The sequence below is a fragment of the Ursus maritimus genome, unplaced genomic scaffold, assembly GCF_017311325.1.
Source record: "Ursus maritimus isolate PB19 unplaced genomic scaffold, ASM1731132v1 scaffold_1, whole genome shotgun sequence".
Classification (NCBI taxonomy): Eukaryota; Metazoa; Chordata; class Mammalia; order Carnivora; family Ursidae; genus Ursus; species Ursus maritimus.
In genome coordinates, this window is record NW_024423343.1 from 35718039 (window position 1) to 35730177 (window position 12139).

At 39.4% G+C, this 12139-nt stretch overlaps 1 long non-coding RNA gene across 1 annotated transcript; it reads left to right on the plus strand.

The window, feature by feature from the left end:
* The first annotated feature begins 4211 nt into the window (after positions 1 to 4211).
* Positions 4212 to 11878, plus strand: LOC121104412. The gene is made up of 3 exons (XR_005836721.1): positions 4212 to 4338; positions 9420 to 9474; positions 11317 to 11878. It is a non-coding gene; the product is annotated as an uncharacterized LOC121104412 (long non-coding RNA).
* The last annotated feature ends 261 nt before the right edge of the window (positions 11879 to 12139 follow it).

Below are 12139 nucleotides of genomic sequence, written 5' to 3' on the forward strand. Positions count from 1 at the left end.
TATCTGAAGGAGGCAATCGAGTGTGGGTTTATAAACCCTCCTTTTCCAGAGCTACCCCTTTTGAACTTTATTTGGAGAGGACTGCAAGTGAGTGTATGCGGAAGGGGAGTGGATATAAATATGTTTTTCTAAGCAATTTCCCTTTAATTAAAAATGTGTTTTGGATTTATATTTATTTACACTTGAATTATCAAAATGTTCCTTTGGAAGAATTTTTTCCCTTTGAGGCATCTTAACTCACCCTCCCGGAAGCCACATTTTGCCATAAGTAGAAAAACTCCACACCAAGAAGTTGGAGTTTTGTTCCAGACTCTAACCCTACAATTTTGTGTGGGTTTTAAACTTGGCAAAACACATGATCCCATCCCTAATCACAATCCATAATAGTACAGTGTGTGACAGTGGGGACAGAAGGAGGACTCTCCTGAAATATACCAATAAATCCAGCCGGGACAGTTTGTGTTTTACTGTTCTCTCTGTCCCTGATCCCTGGGAGACTTCTTCCCCCAGACAGACCTTTCTTTGTTCCCAAGGTATTAGATAACCCGAGATCCTGAAGCCTGCGAACAGCGTATCTCAGAGATGCTCCTGTCTCTGCTGACCATTCGTTTTAAATGTGCAGCTCCCATGCTGCTTTGATTCTTGGGACGTGTGTCCCAAGCCTGTTGCATTGAGGATATTCCCACACAGCTGTCTGTCTGATTTATGGGGTTCTTTGTCCGAGAGAGAGTTCTACTCATAAATGTTCTTTTCTCAAAGGCAGGGTGTAGAAGAGACAAAATAGGATTTACACCCAAAGGCGGCTCACTTTGCGGGATTTTAGCTATCTTACCTCTTTGTTGAAACAAACCAAGGTTTTCTGTGGGCCAGCCCCATGGAGCCAAACCCGATTTTCTCCCCTGAGGGGCTTCGGCAGAGGCCTGGTTATTTTGCTGGGTTTGCTTCCTGTAAATGTGGCACGGCCAGGTCGGCTAGATAACAGCGCGCTCCACCCTGGAGGGTGGGCCGCAGGCTGAGGTCCTCTGTTTGCTCGTTAACCGCAGCCTCTGCGCCTCTGTGGGTCAAAGCCCCAGGTCTTTCGCCGCTCCTCATGGCGTCTGGGGAGGGTGCACGAGCAGGGAGACAATGAAAGTAATAAGAGCATCTTGAAAAGGTATTTGTTAGCACTCAGCCCATGGACTTCACTATTATTTAAGGGAAACATTGTAATTGTGGTGAAATTATAGATTACCGTTTTTCTCAGACTTCCTACAGTTAACCTCTACCCATTATGCGCCTATATTTGGAATAGTCCACTGAGCTACTTGGAGGAAGGCCATTAGCTCAGCACTAGCAACTGGAGTTATAGGAGGAAAAAAAGAGAAACTTTTATGATAATTCTTATTTCATAAAGTGTCATGTTATTTATAGAAAAATGAGACAGTAAAGTGTGCTTTCCTTCAAATCTGGCCTTTGCTGCACCCTATAATTTATGGTAATATAATAAGTGATTTGAAAATAAAGATTTGAGACAACATTTCAGCATTAGTGTTTTTAAGACAAAACAAACATTCAAAATAAAACCTAAACCACCAAAGTGAACTCTATCATTAAATGCCTACTTTTTTGCTAAATTTGTAGTTATGGCAGCTCAAAATCTCAAACTCTTCAATTGTGACCTCTTGCAAAGTAAAAATAATTGTATTATTTTCTGTGGCACAAAGGCATTATGGCCCATTATTTTGTTTCCTCCCCAAAGTCCAAGTGGATTTGCATCAGCTGCTATTAAATGGGATTAATGAACTTAGAGGAATTTAAATAACAGGATGAGATTTCTGAGATGAACAAACTGCCTATAATATTTCAGGCTCCTGATTCTGAATTATTTCAGCTTTGTCTCATCAAGGCTCATTGACTCTTATTCCATTGTACATTTATAAGTCAGTGTGAACTTTTTAGCTTGCATGAAATAAATTCAAAAATCTCCTTTCCTGCCCACGATATGCGATCGACTAACATGCTATTGTGCCAAAAATTAACGTGAGAAATACTATAAATAATAAATGCCAGACAGTTCAGTTGAGATCATTAATGCTGTGAAACAGCTCTCTCACCTTCATTATTTTTTCTGTCATTTAAGAAGAGAACACTGTGTGGCTCGAGGCCCATGGAACGGGGTAACATGATAAGGAGGAGAAATCCCTCAAGTTAAGGACGTAATAGCAGACTTCCCTTCTACTACTACCCGCACACCCCCATTCCCTTGTCTGGGTGGGCTTCTTGAAAATGTTTTCATAACATTCTGTGCTCTTTTTACCTTTGCACTCTCAAGTTGTTCTTTTCTTACCAGCTTTCCAGATGACTGATCCTATTCCAGAACCTCATTCTGGGACAAATGCAACTCTGCTTCTTATTCCATCTTTCAGGCTAAAGTTGTTTCCTCTTGTTTGTATGTAGTGAAAAGGGGGAAGGAGACCTCTGTTTATAAATTCATTAAAAATTTTAATTTTTGTGTGGTACCTAGAGCAATTCTAGCATCATCTTAAGGTTCTATACTCATGATAAAAAATATCTCCACTAAAATCTTTTCTAGGCTGGAGGTTCTGCTTCCTCCTCTTGAGGTGTACAAGAATATCTTTTGAATTGATTTAATTAGAAGGAGCTGGTACAGATTCGTGGCTTTCAAATTTGAGCATGTGCCAGAATCACTGGAAGGCTTATTAAAATCCAGACTTCAGGGGTGAACCTGTTTGTTTAGGGATGTAGACTAAGCATTTGCATTTCTAACAAAATCCCCGATTTTGCTGATGCTGCTGGTCTGATGACCACACTCTGGTAACTCTGGCGTAGATGACCTTGAAGGGCTCTCAGTTTGCTTCCACACACTGAAACAGGCAAGATATCTGTGGTACATATTAGAGAGTGTCTTGCCTTTTGTCATTGAATGGTAAAGACATTTCAGATTTCTTGAAGGAGTATCCATCCTTAGGAATCAAGTACATTTTATTGGTTCATCATTCTCTGGTATCAGTAAATTAATATTCTCCCTGATGAAGAGGTGGACCTGACTGCTTTATGGGTTATTGAAGAGGAAAATAAAAATTTTAAGTGTTCCACCAGCTTAAAGAATTTGCTTAATTATGGTATAGAGTTCTCATGTAATTTGTTGACCTCATGTGTGTGCCAGTATTCAAAAGCAAGCAGATATAAGGAGAGGTTAAAATTTGCAACAGTATTAAAGGTGATACATGATTTTATAATAGATGTCTCTCAAAATAAGGGTGGTCTCACAAATTTTTTAAAAGCTAGCTCTATGTGAAGGACTCTACATCCGTTATTTCACAGGAGCGTGTTGAATGCAGGCTGTCCCTGGGCACCGCAGGCCTCTGGGAAACAGCATCTCTGGGCCTCGCAGCAAGTCAGGCTCTGCATTGTTAACAAGCCCTGTGTTACCTTATTTCCCCTTCCTGAGCTGCCCTGTGGACACAGCCTGTCACTAATTTGATCACAAATACTAGCCCTAGCCCTGTAAATAGGCATAAACTCTCTGACCACAGATCATGATTCAGGCTGTGGATTCTCCAAAGAGAATCCTAGCAGCTGGGTTATCTCTCTCTACATCCCCAATTTATGGGATTCATAACCTTTCACAATATACACGGCATTCACTATCACTCTGTGGGCTCCTAAAATGGGAGCTCCATGTCCTCAGTTAAGTGTCCCTTTCGGTCCAAGTGTCTGAAATGTCTAGGGTCTATTCAAGCTGTTGGATAACCCACAGATGCATCTTGGAAACATCTACAAACAGTATCGGCTCAGTTGTTACTCAGGGATATAAGACGGGCCGAACCTTAGCAGAAGCACAGGAAAGGAATGAAGGGGCCACTTTGGCAAGCAGATTAGGACCCTGTGGACTCACGAAAAACTTTTGCCCCTCCCTTACCTACATAGAAGAATCTAAAGTTGGGGTTCTTTCCCAGAATAAGGGTTATTAGCCGAGATCAGTTTTATCTGAGTGACCCATCTGGATGGCAAGGCAAACATCGAATTACCAAACATCTGCTCCTCTTATCGCCCCATGAATTACATTCCTTTCCTCTGAAGTCCCAGAGCCCTACCCTCTTCTCCTTCATTCGGGATGACATATATACCTCATTTGTTCCCCCATACGTATGCTATTGAATTTGATTTTCTCCTGTTAATCTGTCTCATGTCAGTTTGATTCTTTGTCTAGGTAGAAGGACCCTTGAAGGAGACAGGAATTCTTCGCTCCCAAACACTTGGCATAGTTGACACTGCTCGCCCAGACACTGCTCTAGCTGAGAGATCCTGGGACATCTTACATACTGCCGGCACAAGGTGAGATTTCTTACCATGTCAGCCTCTCTACCTGCAGAGTTCAACGGAGCGAGAATGGTGAGAGTCCTTTTCCTGTCTTTCTAAATCTAGATTAACAGGGGAAAATATTCATGGAACTAGTTCCTTAGGCTAAGCAACTCTTGGGTTACTAATCCATTCCTCCCAGAGAGGGTTTTTGTTTTCCTTTGTCTGTGTCTTTTATGTTGCTTGTCATCTGTTGCTGAAGGACATCTTGGAAGCCAAAACCGCAAAATTGGTGGGCATGGGTGGAGCTCTTAAAGGCTGTTAGAGCACTCATCACCTCAAAAGACACCCATGATACGATCAGTTGGCCACAGAATGGGTTAGATAGACAATAGGTCACCCTCCAACCTCAAGAAAACTTTTGTGCAATGAGGTACGCCATTAAACAATCCATAGTCTCTAATCCTGTAGCACTTTCCACCTACGTATTGCTGTGGCTTCAGGAGACTCGAGGCTCAGATAAAACTGTGAGGACACTGAAAAGGGAAAATTTAAGAGCTTTTCTTTGTGACCAATGAAAATATTCTCTTTGGGCTCCACTATCCAGAGAGGGCGCTTCGCGGGGTAACAGTTGAACTGAGCCTCTCTCTCTTTGGCTGTGCCAGCTCTCAGGGGTGTTTATCATGAGAGGTTCCAGCCCATAGGAACTTTTGTCGTCTCAACCTTCATGGCTTGATTAGTGCTAGAAAGTCCCATTCCAAAAATGCCTACTTGGTGTCACAGATTAGTAGGTCTATGACTGGAGGCATCTTACGTTTTTGTAGGAAAATGGAGATCATTCTTACCACTGATGTGATGAAGGCCTTTGATTTCATAGACTAATTTGGGGAGTAAACTTTTGGATCATCTGTGCCCTCTCTGGACAACTCTTGTGTCTTTGGTTAAGTCATTAAAAGGCTATGGGTTTAAATAATACAGTTAAGAAATGGGCAGAAGGCATGAATAGACACTTTTCCAAAGAAGACATACAAATGGCCAACAGACACATGAAAAGATACTCAACATCACTCATCATCAGCGAAATACAAATCAAAACCATGGTGAGATACCACCTCACACCTGTCAGAATGGCTAAAATTAACACAAGAAACAACAAATGTTGGTGAGAATGCAAAGAAAGGGGAACCCGAACCATCTTACACTATTGGTGGGAATGCAAACTGGTGTAGCCATTGTGGAAAACAGTATGTAGGTTCCTCAAAAAGTTAAAAGTAGAACTACCCTACGACCCAGCAATTGCACTACCAGGTATGTACCCAAAGGATATAAAAATACTGATTCGAAGGGGCATATGCACCCTGATGTTTATAGCACCATTATAAATAGCTAAATTATGGAAAGAGCCCAAGTGTCCATTGATTGATGAAGATAAAGAAGATGTGGTGTATATATACTCAGCCATCAAAAAGAATGAAGTCTTGCCATTTGCAACAGTGTGGGTGGAGCTAAAGTATATTATGCTAAGCTAAATAAGTCAGCAGAGAAAGACAAATGCCATATGATATCACTCATATGGAATTTAAGAAACAAAACAGATGAACAAAGGGAAGGAAGAAAAAAAGGGAGGCAAACCGTAAGAGACTTAACTATAGAGAACAAACTAAGGGTTGCTGGAGGGGAGTCGGGCAGGGGGATGGGATGGGTATTAAGGAGGGTGCTTGTTGTGATTAGCACTGGGTGTTGTATGTGAGTGAGGAATCACTAAATTCTACTCCTGAAACCAGTATTACACCATATTAACTAACTAGAATTTAAATAAAAACCTGAAACAAACGAAAGAAGGTTATCGGTTTGAGTCACTGTGAATAGATCCGACTCATCAATGTCAGATGCTGGATCCTTTAAATTGTCTGTATTCTAAAATTACAAAGAGCTCTCAGTCATCTTATTAGTACAACAGCGAACCTTACGGACAAGGTTAAAGAAGTTAGACTTAAGACAAAAAGATGTCGCAGACCATCCCATGTAAATTCCCCTTCTGAAAATCTGATCACATCTGCCTGTTTTAACTCCCCTTTCCCTACAAGATTGACAGACATCACTCTGGCCTAATCACTAGGTTCAGAGTATACAGGTTGTTCATGCCAATGCTGAAAGCCAGAAAATAAATTTAACCAAAGCACCCAAGACTGGCAATAAGGCTCGCTTTGCTGCAACCTTCCAGGGCTCTGTAATCGGGCTCCGCCAAGTCTCAGGCGTTCATATGCAGTGTCCTCTGCAGGAGTGTTCCAGACGCCCCACAGCAGAGCTTCCAGGCTACCTCTACTTTCAAAAGATTCTACGAGAGTCGTTTGAGATGTTGACTATATTCACAACCTTTCCTTCTGAGGAAATCAATGACCAAAATCTCTCCCAGGCCTACACATTTCTCCTCCTACAGATGATCTGCAAAAGGCCAGCATTCAGGGTCTAATAGAAACCAACATTAAATTGTGTACCCAGAAAAAAGGATTTTGTTAAAATGTTTTATACAGACTTTACAAGGGCATAAATTTTTTGGTTCCCATTCTAGTTAAAAACCCTCCCTGGTATAAAGAAGCAAATGCACGTAAAAAGATATTGCCCAGTCCCTTGATATTCAAGCTGAAATCTAGTTCTTTGGGGAATTAGGAACAACTCTTTAGATAAATCTCTGCAAAACCAGTACCATTAACTGTAGACACAAGTTAAAGCCCACTTACTTTACCAATCTCCAAACCTTAACCATTCTTCTCAAAATGTTTGTAGATATGATTTAAAAAATCAGGATATTCGAACGTAATTTTTCTGTACTTAAATTTTTCTTTACATTTTTTTCCCTTGAAATTATAAATTTCATCATGTCTCTGATATGTAAACAACCCATAATCTCCTGAGACTGAAAAAAAAGGAAAAAGGCCTTTTTAAAATACAAACCGCTACAATGGGGCTTTTATGCCCAGACAGTAGCACCTCTGATAAGGGGCAGGTATGCTCCAAATACCCACCTTGGCAACAACTTACTCTCTCCGTGCCTTGGATATAAGTTCTCTACCCCAATCTTCTCTAAGGCCTAAGAGCCATTCCTTGACATGCAAACTTAATGGAAAAGTTTTTCATAAAAATACATACATACACACATAGAGGGAAGTATTTAAATATTGGGCCTATAATGTCCATCCCACAAATACTGGTAGAAACAAAACTAAGATTTTGTTTACATCTTGTCTGTGTTTTTTATGTGTGTATGTGTGTGTCCACGTAGGTTGTAAACGTGAAACATTTTCTCTACCTCTGGATGGCATTGCTAAAATGAATTTGTAAAAGAGCTCTATTTAGTTGGTTTGAAGGCAAGCACTTGTAAGGATTGCACATTCTAAAACTCAGAAAGATAGAAACTAACCCAAATGTTTTTCAAGTTCATATGATCTGGATAATATTCAGTATTAAAGCAAATTTAAGGTTATTGGTTTTAATTAATAGACATGTCTTTAGTGTTACCAGCATTAAATATAAACTTTTATTCTGCTTGTGTTCACTAAAAGGCAAATGAATTTATGGTGTCTCTGTTGCAAAATTTGTTAGGAAAAAAAACTTAGAATAATGGTTGACTTTGTCTAATGCCTCATGAACTTTTTGTACGTAGTCTAAGCAAAATGAAGAACAAGTAAAATAAAAAGATTTATAGGTAAACTTTTAAATAGTTTCCAAAATGTTTGGTAACCTAAAATTTTAAAGTTTTGCTGAGCTAAATGATGAGTAAAGTTCATTGATTATCTAGATCATTTTCAAATCAGATAAAATAATGAAACTGAGCATGGTTTATCTACTTTTGTCATATATTATAGAGAAACTAAAGATAAATTTGGGTCTGCCGTTAAACATGTTTCATGTTTTATTGAAAGATTGTACTATGAAAAAGAAGAGGAGTTTCAAAAAATACTGTAATATGGGGCACCTGGGTGTCTGAGTCGGTTGAGCGTCCAACACTTGATTTCACCTCAGTTCATAATCTCAAGGGTCATGAGATCAAGCAAATCCCTGCACTGGGCTCTGTGCTCAGCGGGGAGCCTGCTTCTCTCCTTTCTTCCCTTCACCCCACACCCACATGTACTCTCTCTAAAATAAATAAATCTTAATATACTCAATCTAAAGAGTTCTGCTGTTAACATTTCACAATTGCTTACTACTTAGTTTTCACTAGAAATTAAGGTTTCTGAGCATTAAGAATTCCAATAAATGTAATTAAGACTCCAGGAGAGAAACAGCTCTGTATGCAAGGAAAGTAATGTGTTTTGGGTAAGAAAAAGGATGAGGAATAAAAATATATATTTGTTGAGAAAAAAGAAAATAATTTTGTCCTAAAATAAAGAGGGAAAATTTAAGACAAAATTAATGTGAAATGAAGAGTTATAGAAAGTTTATGGAGAAAGAATCTTTGGAAAAAGATTTTATGTGTGGTCAGTATTGGCTATGATTAGGATACATTTAACACTGGTCCAAAGTTTTTTCTTTGTTAAAAGTGAAAAATTTTCTTAAACTATTTGCTCTTCATGAGAAACAGTGAACAAAAGTTCAAGTTACCTGCCCCCCTCTTAAACTATTTGCTCTTCATGAGAAACAGTGAACAAAAGTTCAAGTTACCTGCCCCCCCCAAACAATGATTCTGTTTGCCAACATAATTTCATAGTTTATCAGGTCTTTGATTACCTAAGAAGATGGAGTCTTAATAGTAAAACAGCTACATTTTGCTCACAACTATGGAACTGTATGCATTTGCCTTGGTTTGTTTTTTTAAAGATTTTATTTATTGGAGAAGGAGAAGCAGACTCCCGCCTAAGCCAGGAGCCCAGCGCGGGGTTCGATCCCAGACCCTGTGATCATGACCTGAGCTGAAAGCAGACACGTAACGGACTGAGCCAACCGCCCCTATGTATTTATTTGCCTTTGAAATCTTTTATTGTCACTTTGCTTAAATATTGTTTCACAATAATTTGTGATCCTGTTTAATCAAGTGTTCAAACCTTTTGACTTACTTCCCCAAATCAAATTCTAAAATGAAGTCTTTTGACCACAATCTATGTGAAATTTTTCAACAGGCCCCTGTAACATTTCAAGAAAAAGAAGTTGTGAGAAACTAATTCGGCTTATTTGGTATGTTAAATTATATGGGAAATATTGTCAAACAAAGCGATATTAAACCCTCTTGCATTATATTTATGTAGATAAGTGTTCTAAAATTATATGAAGCTCCTAGAAATCCGATGTCCTGGTATGTAGTTATCTTGAAGTGTTGTATGTCACAAAAAATAACCCAGGTTCCTTTATCAATTAATTCTATTTAGATCTTTTTTTTTTTTTAAAGATTTTATTTATTCAACAGAGATAGAGACAGCCAGCGAGAGAGGGAACACAAGCAGGGGGAGTGGGAGAGGAAGAAGCAGGCTCATAGTGGAGGAGCCTGATGTGGGGCTCGATCCCATAACGCCGGGATCACACCCTGAGCCAAAGGCAGACGCTTAACTGCTGTGCCACCCAGGCGCCCCTATTTAGATCTTTAATCATGGTCATTTTTATGTCTTCTGTCATTTACAGGTACACTTTTACTCAGGGACTTATAAAAAGTTTCCTGCAAATGTGCTTCATCCTCAATGAGAGTCATGGGAAAAACTCTTTTGAGTCCAGGTTTCTGATAATTTTAAGATCATAAAACTGAACTAGGTAAAAATGTCCAGAACTAATGAAAAAATTGGATTTAAGCGGAACAAAAATTCATGGGACTGAATGAATTGAGGAAGATAATTATATTTTTTATGATGTTTTGTTTGAAAGAATGCTTGCTAACTTTAAAAAAATTTTTCCAGATTTAGGAAAATGCTTTCTCTTAAGCTAACTGACTTCCAGTAATTTGGTAAAATATACCTTTGTGAACAAATTGAAACATTTGTCTTTTTCCCCTCCTGGAACCCCCCCAGTATTCAGAAACTCTTAGTGGGTATTCTGATATTTTTATGGCAATATATTTATTTGCATAAATTCAGTAAGAATCTGTTCTCTGTATGACAGGACACAGTTGGAAGCATTGGTTATATCACCAAGGCTTTCACTGGAATGTTATATCTGAGAAAACCTGCATAGACTTAGGTATGACCAGCCAGCTTTTAAGGATCTACGGTTGACTTTATGGAGCTAATAAATCCCCCTTGGAAATAGCAGCCTGGTACCTTGCTTACAGAGTCCTCCCCAGCCTTCCCAGGCCAGTAAAGAAGGTCACTTTCTGGCAGGTGCAGGAACCTCAGCATATTTGGGGGACTGTGAGAAGAAAGGAGTTCAACCAAATCTATAGGTATTGTAGGTGAAGTCTGATGGCAAGTATTTGGTCTGACTTCTGGTCTCAAGGGGCTATTACAGAGTTTATATGGTCAACCACTATTCTTATTGCACCTGTGTAAATAAGCCAAGTTTTTTGAAACTAGACTTATTTTGCAAGCAAATTAGTGTTAATTTGGTTATCTTTGGCAAAAATGAGGGTGATTATAGATAGAAAATATATTTTAATACTATTTATTATAAAATGGACTAGATCCTGATGTCTTCTAGTGTTCTTCAATACCTATCTACAACTCTCCATCTAACATTTTGATTCTCCTACCTTTTTCTCCTACCTTTCTTACTTGGAATCATTTGAGAACTAAAACTGCCTTTCTTCCTGAAGCCTTGCAAACTAAATATAAGAAGTGACTTGCTATAAAGAAATCACCATAATAGCTCATGCATAGACCATCTTCCTGCCTGTTGCTCAGTGGACTAGAGATCATCAGAGACATTTGAGCTACAATCCTGGAATATCTGTCAGATCACCACTACCTCACTCTGTCTGAAGATGCTTTGAGGCTGATACCTAGGAGTCTTCTCAAGTAACTACCCTCAGAACTCAGAAACTGGCTTTAACCTTTGATCCAATTCTTAACCATTGTTTTTCTTCTGTTTCCATAGAAATGCTTCTTATTTAATACCTGATGACTTGAACCATAAGTCTCACTTTGAGAATATACCTGCATTACTGCCTTCTGAAATGAGCTTGACTAAACCATCCTCTAAGAGACTGGATCAATGACATGAAACAACCTACCAGCTCAACTTTGAACATGTGAAACTCCCAAGGAAGTTTCAGACAAGGGAATTGAAGGGGTTCAGGACAGCCAGACCCTCACCTCCAATATGCCACTTTGGCATGTGGATTATTTTGAACTGAAGGCAGTCTGAGACCCTGTGGACTCAAGAAAACAAAAACTTTTGCCCCTTCCTTACCTACGCAGAAGAATCTAAAGTTGGGGTTCTTTCCCAGAATAAAGGTTATTAGCAGAGATCAGTTTTATCTGAGTGACCCATCTGGATGGCAAGGCAAACATCGAATTACCAAACATCTGCCCCTCTTATCGCCCCATGAATTACATTCCTTTCCTCTGAAGTTCCAGACCCCTGCCCTCTTCTCCTTCGTTCGGGATGACGTATACCTCATTTTGCTTGTCTATGTAGCTCCCCCGTACATATGCTATTAAATTTGATTCTCTCCTGTTAATCTGTAGCATGTCAATCTGATTCTTAGTCCAGCTAGAAGGACCCTTGAAGGGAACAGGAATCCTCGCTCCCAGATAGGGACTACCAGTGAATCTGGGATCATACAAAGGGCCTGAAGGTTGTTTGTATGGAACTTGTGATGCAAAGCATTGAGGATGTTGTCCAAGACATTTTACTCCAAGTCACCTTCTCACTCTTTACCTCACAGTTGAATACACTGTATTCAAAATGGCCAAAG